At 45.7% G+C, this 13,306-nt stretch overlaps 1 pseudogene; it reads left to right on the forward strand.

The window, feature by feature from the left end:
• LOC142312854 (uncharacterized) overlaps positions 1-13,306 on the forward strand; it is a 67,704-nt pseudogene that overhangs the window by 37,181 nt on the left and 17,217 nt on the right.

Below are 13,306 nucleotides of genomic sequence, written 5' to 3' on the forward strand. Positions count from 1 at the left end.
GCCATACATCATCGTCCCCGGGCTCCTCAAAACCGGCAGCGGTGGTCCCTCACATTACCACACACCGTTGGTGGCATCACGAACATTATCCCAAAACCACAAACAATTCCCCCCTTTATTTCCGATGGTGTCGCGCGACACTGTCTCTGATCCAGAGACCCCTCGAGCCACTGCGGATCCGGGTCCGAGCAGCCCGTCGGCTGTCGTGGGGGCGGCACACTTGCACCACTCGATAATGCACACTTGCACCACTCCAAAACCCTCACTGTGGCCCTGATCCACTCTCGCCTTGACTACTGTAACTCTCTATTAATTGGTCTCCCCCTAACTAGACTCTCTCCTCTACAGTCCATCCTTAATGCAGCAGCCAGGGTCACCTTTCTGGCTAACTGCTACTCGGATGCCTCTGCTCTGTGCCAGTCATTGCACTGGCTGCCCATATATCATAGGATCCAATTCAAATTGCTTGTTCTCACCCACAAAGCTCTCCACAGTGCAGCACCCTCCTACATCTCCACCCTCCTCTCTGTCTATAACCCCACCCATTCTCTACGCTCTGCAAACGACTTTCGACTAACATCCACACTTATTCGACCCTCCTACTCCCGGATCCAAGACTTCTTCTGAGCTGCACCAACCCTCTGGAACGCTCTACCCCAAGAAGTTAGGACAAATCACAACTTACTCAGCTTCAGACTCACCCTAAAGACGCATCTTTTTAGGGCGGCCTATCACACTCCCTAATCAGATTCAATTCACATAGTCCCTGTACAACTTCTCACAACATAACTCCACATCAAACTCCATCTATCCCCCATTTCCGTGAGATGACTGGATTGTCCTTGTAAATAAGCACTTGTACCTTGCCCCCCCCCATATCTCATTGTAGATTGTAAGCTCTCACGAGCAGGGTTGTCTTTTTTCCCTCTAAATATTTTATTTTCTATAACTTTTACTTGTTTGTATATGATCATCCTGAATTGTAAAGCGCTGCGGAATATGTTGGCGCTATAGAAATAAAGATTATTATTATAATGTCCCCCCAGACTCTGCACCGCTCCATAAGGTTCCCCAAACTCTGCACCGCTCCATAATATCCCCCACACTCTGCACTGCTCTATAATGTTTTCACACACCCTGCACCACTCTATAATGTCCCTCATACCCTCATGTCCCTCATACCCTGCACCACGCCATAAGGTTCCACACACTCTGCACCGCTCCCAAATTTTTCCACAGACCCTGCACCCCTCCAAAATGCCACCCCCCACACGCTGCATCCCTCCAAAATGTTCCTCACACCCTGCACCACTCTGTAATGTCCCCAACACTCTATCGCTTCACAATGTCCCTCACATTATGCACTGCCCAATAATGTCCCCCACACCACTCCAAAATGTCTACCCCCACCCTGCACCACTCCATAATGTTCCCTCACACCATGCACCTTCCAAAACATGTCCCATATTGCCCCTCTGCATACTGTTCCTCCTTCAAAATCCTCCCTCCCTCGTGCCCCATAAGGTCTAATACCAACTTTTCTCCTCGCTTTTATCATGGTAAATATTATAATCTTCTGCTACTCCTTGAGCCCTCACTATTTCTTGCTGCATCTTTACTTCTCCTGCACTGTTATGGCTCGCTGCATCCTGGATTCAGGGTGCCCTGACCTGCGAGTCTCCTCCGCAGGAGAACACATCGGACCACAGCTGCTCGTGCCCCCACGATCAGGGTTCGGTGCGCTGCGGTCTTTCACTTGTGTTCTCCCTATGGAGGACACTTGAGATTCCACAGCAAACAATTGACTTGCTGCGGCTCGGAAAGTTGAACCGCAGGTCAGTATTTGCTGCGGGAAAAACAAGCACAGTGGGCACGGGATTTCTAGAAATCCCATCCACTATGCTTGTACTGTATACCGCAGCATTTTGGACACAGCTGAAGCATGTTGTGTCCAAAATGCTGTGAACACTGGTTGTGTGCACATACCCTAACAGTATGATGAGGTCAAAACATAAGGACTTCCTCACACTGCTGCATGCCAAGGTGGGGGATGATGAGCGCTGCTCCGCTCTGTTCTGTCCCGGCACGCAAATATTCAAGTGTATTCTCATCTGAATGATGCAAATACAACTCAATATAAGAAGATGACAACCGAAGCCTTCTGGGTGTCTCTAAGGAACTCACAACATCATTTGGTGGCTCTCATGCTGTGCAGGCCTGACATAGGATCTCTCATAGACCCCTTAGACAAAAAAATAAATGTTTCCTAAGATCCACCTTGGAGGCTCCAGCAGGTAAATTTAAGCTCCTGAAAGCTTTCACCTGTATATATGACGCCTCAGGGGCGCCACATGTACTTACAAGATCCTTGATCGTCTGGTTCTGGCAACTTGAAAATCCAATAAAAAGTACACCCCATTAAGGAAAATATTCTGACATAGCTCAATATAATCTAAGCCGCTGATTTCCTGGCAGATATCTCAGCAGACACACTGTGCTAGGCTGCCAGATCATCAGCCTATGTTCTATACCTTGTCATATAGTGTTTCTTTTGGGCTCTTCCTTAGGGGTACTTTGCACGCTGCGACATCGCAAGCCGATGCTGCGATGCCGAGCGCGATAGTCCCCGCCCCTGTCACAGCTGCGATATCATTGTGATAGTGTGATGATCACATGCACTCACCTGCCCTGCGACGTCGCTCCGGCCAGCAAACCGCCTCTTTATTAAGGGGGCGGGTCGTGCGGCGTCACTGCGACGTCACATGGCAGGCGGCCAATAGGAGCGGAGGGGCGGAGATGATCGGGATGTAAACATCTCGCCCACCTTCTTCCTTTCGCATAGCTGACGGGAGCCGCGGTGACGCAGGTAGGAGATGTTCCTCGCTCCTGCGACTTCACACACAGCGATGTGTGCTGCCGCAGGAACGAGGAACAACATCGTACCGTCGCGTCAGCGTAATTATAGAATTCGCCGACGCTACACCGATGATACGATTACGACACTTTTGTGCTCGTTAATCGTATCATCTAGGATTTACACCTTACGATGTCGAGAGCGATGCAGGAAGTGCGTCACTTTCGACATGACCCCACCAACATCGCACCTGCGATGTCGTAGTGTGCAAAGCCCGCCCAAGACTAAAGGGGGCTTTACACGCTACGATATCGTTAATGTTTGGTCGCCGGGGTCAAGTTGTTAGTGACGCACATCCAGCGTCATTAAACGATATCGCAGCGTGTAATACTTACCAGCGACCTTAGGCGACCTCAAAAATGGTGAAAATCGTTCACCATGGAGAGGTCGACCCAAAGTATAAAATCGATAAGGGTTGTTTAGCGTTGTGGTTCATCGCTCATGCGGCAGCACACATCGCTATGTGTGACACCGCATGAGCGAGGAACGTCTCCTTACCTGCCGCCGGCCGCAATGAGGAAGGAAGGAGGTGGGCGGGATGTTACGTCCTGCTCATCTCCGCCCCTCTGCTTTGATTGGCCGGCCGCTTAGTGACGTTGCGGTGACGTCGCTGTGATGCCGAACGTCCCTCCCCCTTGAAGGAGGGATTGTTCGGCAGTCACAGCGACGCCGCCGACCAGGTAAGTATGTGTGACACTGCGTAGCGATAATGTTCGCTACGGCAGCGATCACAAACAATCGCATGCGCGACGGGGGCGGGTACTTACACGGTCGCTATCGCTAGAAATTGCTAGCGATATCGCTACCGTGTAAAGCCCCCTTTAATCTTAGAGAAAATGGTAGATGAAAAGAAAAGATTTCCCACCCTTCATTGTCAAATTCTCTGAAAAATAAGTTTATGCAATATGGTGGGCCTTCTAGAAGAAGTGTAGCGGCTTTATGCTTAGGGGTCCTTCATGTGATACACAAAAAAAAACACAACACACAATGATAACATACCTCAGGTACGATTAAGGTTACAATTCCTCAAACATTAAAATTCATTTCCACTACCCCACAAAGATTTTTTGAGTTTTTGCTCATGTGTAGAATTTGCAGCTCTATAAGGTGAGGTGTGAGAAGCTGTAAAGCATGGGGTTCTTATTCCAGTGCCAAGGCAAGAAGAAGGTGAGTGATTTTACTCCCCTCTCTTTCTTGTGAAAAAATGGACCACTCCACCGTAATATAATAAATTTAAGGAACTTGAACAAGTTTCTTAAGTTCAAGTCATTCTTTATTCAAGCTTTATTTACATGTTTCATGAGGGTGATAGATCTAATAGACGCCTATTATCACGTTGCCGACTTCAAAGATTAGCAAAAGATCTTAAGGGTTGCTTTTGTAACAGAAGATTTATTAGTCATTTCAATTTTCAGGCTGTTCACTTTGTAATCCCTTTCACTCTTCAGCAATGTCAGACTCGTGTAGATGGTAAAAAAAACCTTTTCAGAATGTTGCAAATTAATAAAACTAGTAATACTCACATTGATGAACCCTCTCATCTCCCATTTCAAAGCTACCTGGGGCCTTTGTCAGTCTCTGTAAACTCTGATCTAATATACAGTAACAACCAAAAGTTTAGCTTTTTTTTTTAAAGCGTGATTACTTCTGTCTGGTTGTTGTGATGCCATTTTCCTGGTGATGAATTGTAAGCAGCGTCAGACTGGCTACCGGAGGAACTGTAGTAATACCAGTCCTGGCCGCGGTTACCTGCACTGAACTCCGGAGCTCTCACCTGAGCTCCAGAGTGGAGCCTGGACTGAGCCGCGGGTTTCCAGGACTGAACTGTTAGCGCCGACTGATTCGCCGGCTATCACAGTTCAGTTCATGACAGCTGCGGACAGGCCGAGCTGAACTCCACTCAGCTCAGGTGACAGCTCCGGAGTTCAATGCAGGTAACCGCGGCCAGGACTGGTATTACCGGCGGTTTCCGGTAATACCAGTCCTGGCTACGGTAACCTGCATTCAGCTGCGGACAGTCCAGGCTGCACTCTGGAGCTCAGCTGAGAGCTCCGGAGTCCAGTGCATGTAACCGCGACCAGGACTGGTATTACTGCAGTTCCTCCGGTAGCCAGTCCGATGCTGATTGTAACTGCATGAAGTTGTCATCATGCAAGACCTTAATTTTAACCAAAATGCTTTTGAATATAGGTATGGTCATTTAATTAAAGAAAACTGACTGCCAAAAGTTTTGCATCTACTACTTATTGATCACAACATAAAGAGTAACTCATTCTTTACAACGCCATAACTTAGTATTTTGCAGCATAACCCCTTGCTTTAATTATTGCACCTTACCGACAAGGCATTGAAGCCACTAGGGTATTCAAGACATCATGAGGGTTCTTGCTCCATTACATTTGCAAATCTGCAAACAATTCATCATTATTGCTATGTGTATGAGCCCCAACTCATCACCTTAACTTATCCCAAAGGTGCTCTATGGGGTTTAAATAAGATGATTGGCTTGGCCTTTGCAACAAGTGAACATTTTTCTTTGCTAACCAGTTTTTGACTAAATTGGATGTGTGCTTAGAATCATTGTATTGCTCGAATTTCCAGCCCTTGCCTACTTTGGATTTACTGTGTGGCAGCATTACTTTCTCCAGCGGAACAATGGCAGATGCAGAAAAGCAGCCCCAAACCATGATATTTCCACCACCATGTTTCACTGTAGGTGTTTGGTACCTTAGATCGTTACATTTTCCAATTGTGCAGTATATATATATAAATATATATATATATATATATATATATATATACATATATATATATATATATATATATATATATATATATATATATAATATATACTGCTTGCCATTGAAGTGATGACCGAGTGACACCGCACTGCAGAGTAAGGTATGGTACAGGACAGGCTCATGGATAAAACCAAAGAAAGAGTTTATTGTGTGGAAAATTACATACACAGGCTGCAAAGCAGCAGGGAAAGAGGGATAATGATTTGGTGAGGAAAAACACAATATGCAATTGAACTCTAGCTGAGGAGAGTCACTCTGTCGCCCCAACTATCACAATACTCAACACAAAGGGTACAACAGATTATCAATATATTTACAGCAGCTTCTTCTACTGTGACTGCTACCCTAACGGGACTGTGCAAATACCGCACTCTGACTACAGAGGCCTAAACTATTCCCGAACTGTTGCACCTGGGTGGAGACTCACGGCACTGTCCGTGGGACTGGTCCTCTCTTAGAAAAATAGGTACGTAGGTGCACACTTCTTTGGAAACGGATAAAGAGATTGAATTCCATCGCTACCTCTTTTTTGCTTTTGCCTGACTTCACTCTCAGAATAATAAGCTTCCTAATATCTGGAGATAAGTTTGTATTTGTCTTTGCCATGTTTTATATAAAAAAACACAAACAAAAAAAAAATAAGCAAAATTAGACTACCCATGATAAAATATGCAAACTATTTGGCCCAGCAAATGTGGAAAACTAACACAGGAAGGGATAAAACAATGTCAAACTACTAAAATCACCAAGAAAATGGCATCACAACAACCAGACAGAAGTAATCACACTTTTAAAAAAGTTTTAAACTTTTGGTTTGCCACTGGATAATCACTGCAGCCAATTAGTGGCCAAGACAGTACCAGTCCTTATGAGAAAAGAGACTGCTCCTTCGTGTTTCTCCTTATTATCTCCAGTATTTGTAATGTTTAAATGTGACTCCATGATTTATATTGGCTCATCTTCTCCTCATTCAGGTCCCAGCAATATCGGATCCTCTCAGTGGAGATCTTCTATATAAAATATTCTTCCTGATTGACCCATCAAGGACAGCTAAGGACAATTACAAGATGGCGGAGAGGATATTACACCTCACCCTAGAGATCCTCTTCCGGCTTACTGGAGAGGTGAGAGATTCTGATGACGTCACATTACATCATTCTTATCTATGGGAATAACAGATGGACAGAACTGGAGAGGTGAGGACTCTGGAAATGTCTGTAGTGAGATTTATTAATGTGTTTCTCCATAACCAGGATTACACAGTAGTGAAGAAGACCTCTAGTGACCGCTGTCAGGCCCCTGTGTCTGAGGGATGGGGAAGACCCCTGAGCCCAATCACGGGGCCTCCACCTCACCCCCTGATACATGAGGACATCAATGACCAGAAGATCCTAGAACTCACCTACAAGATGATTGAGCTGCTGACTGGAGAGGTGACACTGCTGGGAATGCTGGGACATTATACAGTAACGCTATGAAGGGATCGGGGGATGACAGTATCATTGTATGTGTCAGGTTCCTATAAGGTGTCAGGATGTCACCATCTATTTCTCCATGGAGGAGTGGGAGTATTTAGAAGGACACAAAGATCTGTACAAGGACGTCATGATGGAGGTTCCCCAGCCACTCACATCACCAGGTAATAGACAGGACTAAATACACACGGCCTATAATTATCTGTATGTAAGGAATGAATTCAGTCCCTGTATGTGTTTCCTCCAGTTCTATCCAGTGAGAGGACAACACCAGAGAGATGTCCCCGTCCTCTTCTTCCACAGGACTGTAAACAAGAAGATCCCGATGTTCCTCAGGATCATCAGGTAGATGTAGAGAAGGCATCATGAAATCTTCCCTATGATATGAAGGTCTTGTGTACAGTCTTGTTTTATCGGCCAGTAATATACTGAACGGCCAATTTATTAGAGATATTGGCCCATTTGGAGAGGAGATGTTTTATACTTGGTGGAGATGACCGGATATAGCTCATCATAGACATTAGATGTCTGGATCTTCTCACATCTCACATTTTTATGGAGACTGCTGTTTACAATTAAGAGTTTACAGATTGGATTTATAAAGGAGACCTACAGCTATTTGATTTTTTTTTCTGTTCTTCAAACTTATTCACGCTTTATCTGTCAATTTTACAATTTTTGTTTTAGGGTAAAGATGTGATTATTAATACTACAGAGACATATGTGAGGGGTGATGAGCGGTGTAAAGAGGAGATTCCTACAGATAACCGCACAGGTGAGTAGTGACCACTAAATGCAGAGAAGTCACAGGTTCTACTCCATCACTGTCTTGTAGAATCATATGCTGGTTCTTGTAGGGTATGTTCATACAAAGATTTTAATATTGATTTTATATGTAAAGATTTATCAGTGACACAAAGAATACTCTATTTTACACAGATGTCTCTCCTCCGCAGCCTCAGCATGCTTCTAAGCTGTTACAAAGTACAGTATATACTTCTGCATTCATTGTAATGTTTAAAACTGCACTCTGGGCTCCGTAGATGTCTTTACATGTGCTTTTAAAGCTTGTTAATAGTGATATGCGAAAATGAACTGTAAAATTTGGGGTTCATACCAGATGCTTCATGCTTCATACCAGAACAAGAACTTCTCAGGTAAATCCAAGTAACTGTTTGGGTTTGGCTACCTGTATAATAAAAAAAAAAAAAAAAAAAAAAAAGGAAAAAGAGAGAAAATAAGGAATAAAGCAGGAGCATTATAGTTACTGAGTCTCCCGCGTAGCTGTAACACTATGTCCGGGTCCGCTCATTAACATTCATTCATATTCACTGCTTCCCCCGCCCACCATCAGTCTAGGCACTCTGTGGGACAGTGTTTGTCATTGGCTGGAATCACACATGCTGTCTGAGTCCCTATACTGGTGTAAAAATAAATGAATAAACTGAGGTAGAGTCGCCCCATATTGCGATACACAGCGCAGATGGCTACATGCTGAAGCCCCCAGCCCTGTGATTATCTTGACTCTGTGTGAAAATAAGAGGGACCCTATGCGGCTTTTTTTTCTCTCAATTATTCGAATAAATAATTTTAAAAAAACAGTGTGTGGTCCCCCCAATTTTGATACCCAGCCATGATAAAGCTGACAGCTGGGGGCTGGTATTCTCAGGCTGGGGAGACCCATGGTTATTGGGCCCCCCAGCCTCAAAATAGCAGCCTGCAGCCACCCAGAATTCTCGCATCCATTAGAAATGATAATTCCAACACTTTCCCTGTCTCATCCCGATTGCCCTGGTGTGGTAGCAATTGAGGTAATACGAGGGGTTAATGACAGCTCACAGCTGCCACTAGGCCCTAGATTAGTAATGAGAGGCGTCTATGAGACCCCCCGATTCCTAATCATGTAAGTGAAAAAAAATAAACACAAACAACGAAAGAATTTTATAATTGAAATAAAATAGAAAACAATCACCTTCTTTCTCTAATTTATTGACCTCGAACACCCAGGTCCAACGTAATCCACACGAGGCCTCACAACAATCCCAGCTCTGCTACATACTGAAGTCGCAGCGCTCAGGCACATTACAGAACATGACCGCACGCTACGGCTTCAGACAGAAACTGACTGAGCCTCAGCTGTGTGTTATTTCACTGAGATTAACTGCTCAATGAGTTCACCTCAGGTGACTTCATTGAACTCAGCAACCTCAGTTCAGATTAACTCATTCAGTTCAATGAGACTTGCATTTCTTGGCATAAAACTGCATTTTTTTGCCAAGAGATGCAGATTTGGTGCTGAAATTTCTACACTAAATTCCTGCAACAATACTTCATTATCTGGCAAAAAATGCATCTAAACACGATGCACTTTTAATGCAATATTGATGCTTTTTTTGCCAGAAGATGCATATTTGGGGCAGGAATTTGGTGTATAAATTTCAGAATCAAATCTGCATCTCCTGGCAAAAAATTGCAGTAAAACCGCACTGTTTTGATACATTTTTTTGCCAGGAGTTGCAGATATGTTGCCGGAATTTTATGAATAAATTTCAGAACCAACTCTGCATCTCTTGGCAAAAAAACACACAAAAACAATTTTGATGTCATTTCGATGCAGCTTTCTGACAGTTGATGCAAATTTGGTGCAGAGATTTCAGCACCAAATTTGCATCTCCTGGCAGAAAACCACACTGAAAAGGCGTCAAACCATTTCTGTGCATTTTTTTTGCCAAGAGATGCAGATTTGGTGTTGAAATTTATGCACCAAATTCCTGCACCAAATCTGCATTTCCTGGCAAAAAAATGCATCCAAACCGCGCTGCATTTTGATGGTTTTTTTGCCAGAGGATGCAGCTTTGGTGCAGAAATGTTGTGTATAAATTTTAGTACCAAATCTGCATCTCTTTGAAAAAATAATAAGGTTTTCTGCCTGGAGATGCAGGTCTGGGGTGAGGTCATTGAGTTCAATCAGTTCACCTGAGGTGAGCTTACCTGCAGTCACAGGTGGGGTACCATGAGAACCTCCATCTGTGACCGCAGTTAAACTCAGGGACGTCACCACTCACAGCTGTGGCCATGATCTGTAATGTGAATGCACACTGCGACTTCAGTATGTAGCAGAGCTGAGTTTTGTTATGGGACCTTGTGTGGATTATGTCAGACCTGGGTATTTGGGGGGTTAATAAATTGGAGAAAGAGAGTGAGTTTTTTGTATTTTATTTCAAATAAAGGATTTTTTTGGTGTTTGTGTTTATTTCTTTTCACTTACATGAGTACGAGTACTAATGATGGGTGGGTCTCATAGATGCCTCCAATTACTAATCTAGGGCTGGAGGTTGCTATTTTTAGGCTGGGTGGTGACCAATAACCATGGGCCGCCCAAGCCTGAAAATACAGCTGTCGTCTTTATCATGGCTCTGTATCAAAATTGGGAGGACTGCACTCCATATTTAAAAATTATTTATTTAAAAAAATTAAAATAAACTGCACAGAGTCCCTCTTTTTTTGATACACAGCCAAGATACGCACACGGCTGGGGGCTGCAGCCGGTAGCTGTATGCTTTAACTGTGCTGGGTTTCACAATACTGGGGGACTCTATGCCAATTTATTTATTTTTACACCACTATTGAGACACAGACAGAGTGTATGATTCCAACCAATCACAGATGCTTTCACACAGGATGGGGGCGCAGCCTGACTGCAACCAATCACAGATGCCGGGATTGATGGTGGGCAGGGGAAGCAGTGAATATGTATAAGGGTTAATGAAAAGACTCGGAAGCAATGTTACAGCTATGCGATAAGTATAACTGTCCTGCTCTAATCCCCTTAGCCCTTTCTACCACAATTGTACAGCACAATCTTCAGGTCCCCATAGACTTTTAAGGAAACTGGTGTCCGGGTTCAAATCCGGATTTTTTGGCTTGGACCTCCAAACCTGAACATCTGCTGGTTCGTCCATCTCTTCTTGTTAGTAGTAGGGATTGCAACTTAGGACTCATATGTCAGTCTCAGGTTGCCCACTTATGTAAAAGAATTTCCTCAGCCTAAACACGTCAAGAAGCATACTTCTTTGTAAGAATAATATATTGGGGGGCATGGCCTGGACATGGAGCCAACAGGAAGCACACTGTAAGAGCTCCTCACCAACGGCTGCAAACACCACCATCCACCAGCGATTAAAGAAGCTTACCGGAGCCAGATGAGAGGGAAAGCGGGTCTCAGGTCGCAGACACCTGCCAGAGGGATTTCCAGCCGCGGGGGGCAAGGTATCGTGCCATTCCTGACCGAGTCCCAGCGTCCTCCCAGGCCTGTAATGGCGACCGGGACACGTGCTGAGCGACCCGGCTGACACAGCCTGAGCGCTCTCCTGCTTCCCCCGCCCGCTCTGCACAACAGCCGGGTGGAAAGTTACTGACTGACCCGGCACCGTAGACCTCTGGAGGGATGACTCCTGGGAGAGACGCCGGAGACCGGCCTGTGGTGGATGATGGGGGAGGGGTGAGCAGTGGGAATATGGCTGCAGGGCGCGCTTCTCCCTCTGGGTCCTCACAGGGCAGGGGATCTTCTGCCTCCCTCCCTGACTGCTCCAGCACACCAAGCACCCCGCGGTCATTCCCTGCCCCACAACACTCACATACCCCAGCAGCTGGCTCAGGAGAGGCCATTGAGCAGAGCTGGCTTGCCCTCCCCTGCCGTGGAAGGGAGAATACAGCTACTCCCCTGCAACATTATGGGGATGAACAACGCTCAGAAATGTCAGCTCTAAGAGACCAAATCAATGCTATGCCAACCAAAATGGATATGGAGAGATACATTGCCCGCCTGGAGGCTGTTTGTAAAACGGAAATTCGCTCCTTGAAGGAGGATATGTCATCACTGACTAACTCCGTGCGGGCCCTTGAATCGTCCACCCAGGATTTATACTCTCAGCAAAGTTCCCAACAGCAGCTTATAGATCAGCAGGCTCAACAGATCCACCTCTTGTTTGACATGATGGAAGATGCTGAAAACCGCAACAGACGAAATAATATACGAATTCGTGGTTTACCAGAGTCAGTCGGGCCTCAGGATCTGATCTCTACACTGCAGAGGATGTTTAACTCCTTGTTGGAACGTCCCCTTGAAACACGCATTGAAATGGACAGAGCACACCGGGCACTGGGGCCCAGAAACCCGGATCCAGAGAGGCCAAGGGACATTATCAGCAGGGTACACTTCTTCCAGGTCAAGGAGCATATTATGAGAAAAGCAAGAGATAAAGGTACCCTTGATTTTAAAGGAACTCCCATCCAACTTCTAGCGGATCTTTCCCGATCCACACTTGCAAAAAGAAGAGCCCTGAGACCCCTGCTGGAGGTTCTACGCAACAACAATATTGCTTATTCCTGGGGCTATCCTTTTCAACTACAAGTCAGGAAGGGTCCCAATCTGATCATCTTGAGATCTCCGGCTGACCTGCCAGATTTTCTGTCGGCTCTGGATCTCCCTAAAGTTACTGGACTGGCCATACACTACACCTCCACCCCAGAGAGTGGCCCGTCGTGGCGGTTCCTTCCCCTTTGATCAACACCGTACTCAGCGACAAAGACCTCAGAAGTCGCCGAGAACCTCATCGGCGGAGACTTGAACTCTCGGGACTTCTGGGTGATAAGTGTTGTTCGAGAGAGGAGTTAGGGTTATCATGGCCTACTCTGATACCTAACCAATATTGCCCAATATCTGCCTTCCCCCCCTTTTTTTTTTTCTTTTCCTCTCTCCCCCCCCCCCCCCTCCCGGGCATCACCAATTCTAATAATGTTGGGATTCTCTGTCCCCCCTCTCGGCATGCTCTAATGCTGGGTTGGGGTACTTGAACCCCCCTGGGTATATGTACCTCTCCTAAAAATCTCACGGGATGTGAGTTAAGGCCCAGTCACACTAAACAACTTACCAGCGATCCCAACAACCATCCAACCTGATAGGGATCGCTGGTAAGTTGCTAGGAGGTTGCTGGTGAGATGTCACACTGCAACGCTCCAGCGATCCCACCAGCAACCTGACCTGGAAGGGATCGCTGGAGCGTGGCTACACGAGTTGCTGGTAAGCTCACCAGCAACCAGTGCCCCAGCCCCTA

The sequence above is a fragment of the Anomaloglossus baeobatrachus genome, chromosome 5 (assembly GCF_048569485.1).
Source record: "Anomaloglossus baeobatrachus isolate aAnoBae1 chromosome 5, aAnoBae1.hap1, whole genome shotgun sequence".
Classification (NCBI taxonomy): domain Eukaryota; kingdom Metazoa; phylum Chordata; class Amphibia; order Anura; family Aromobatidae; genus Anomaloglossus; species Anomaloglossus baeobatrachus.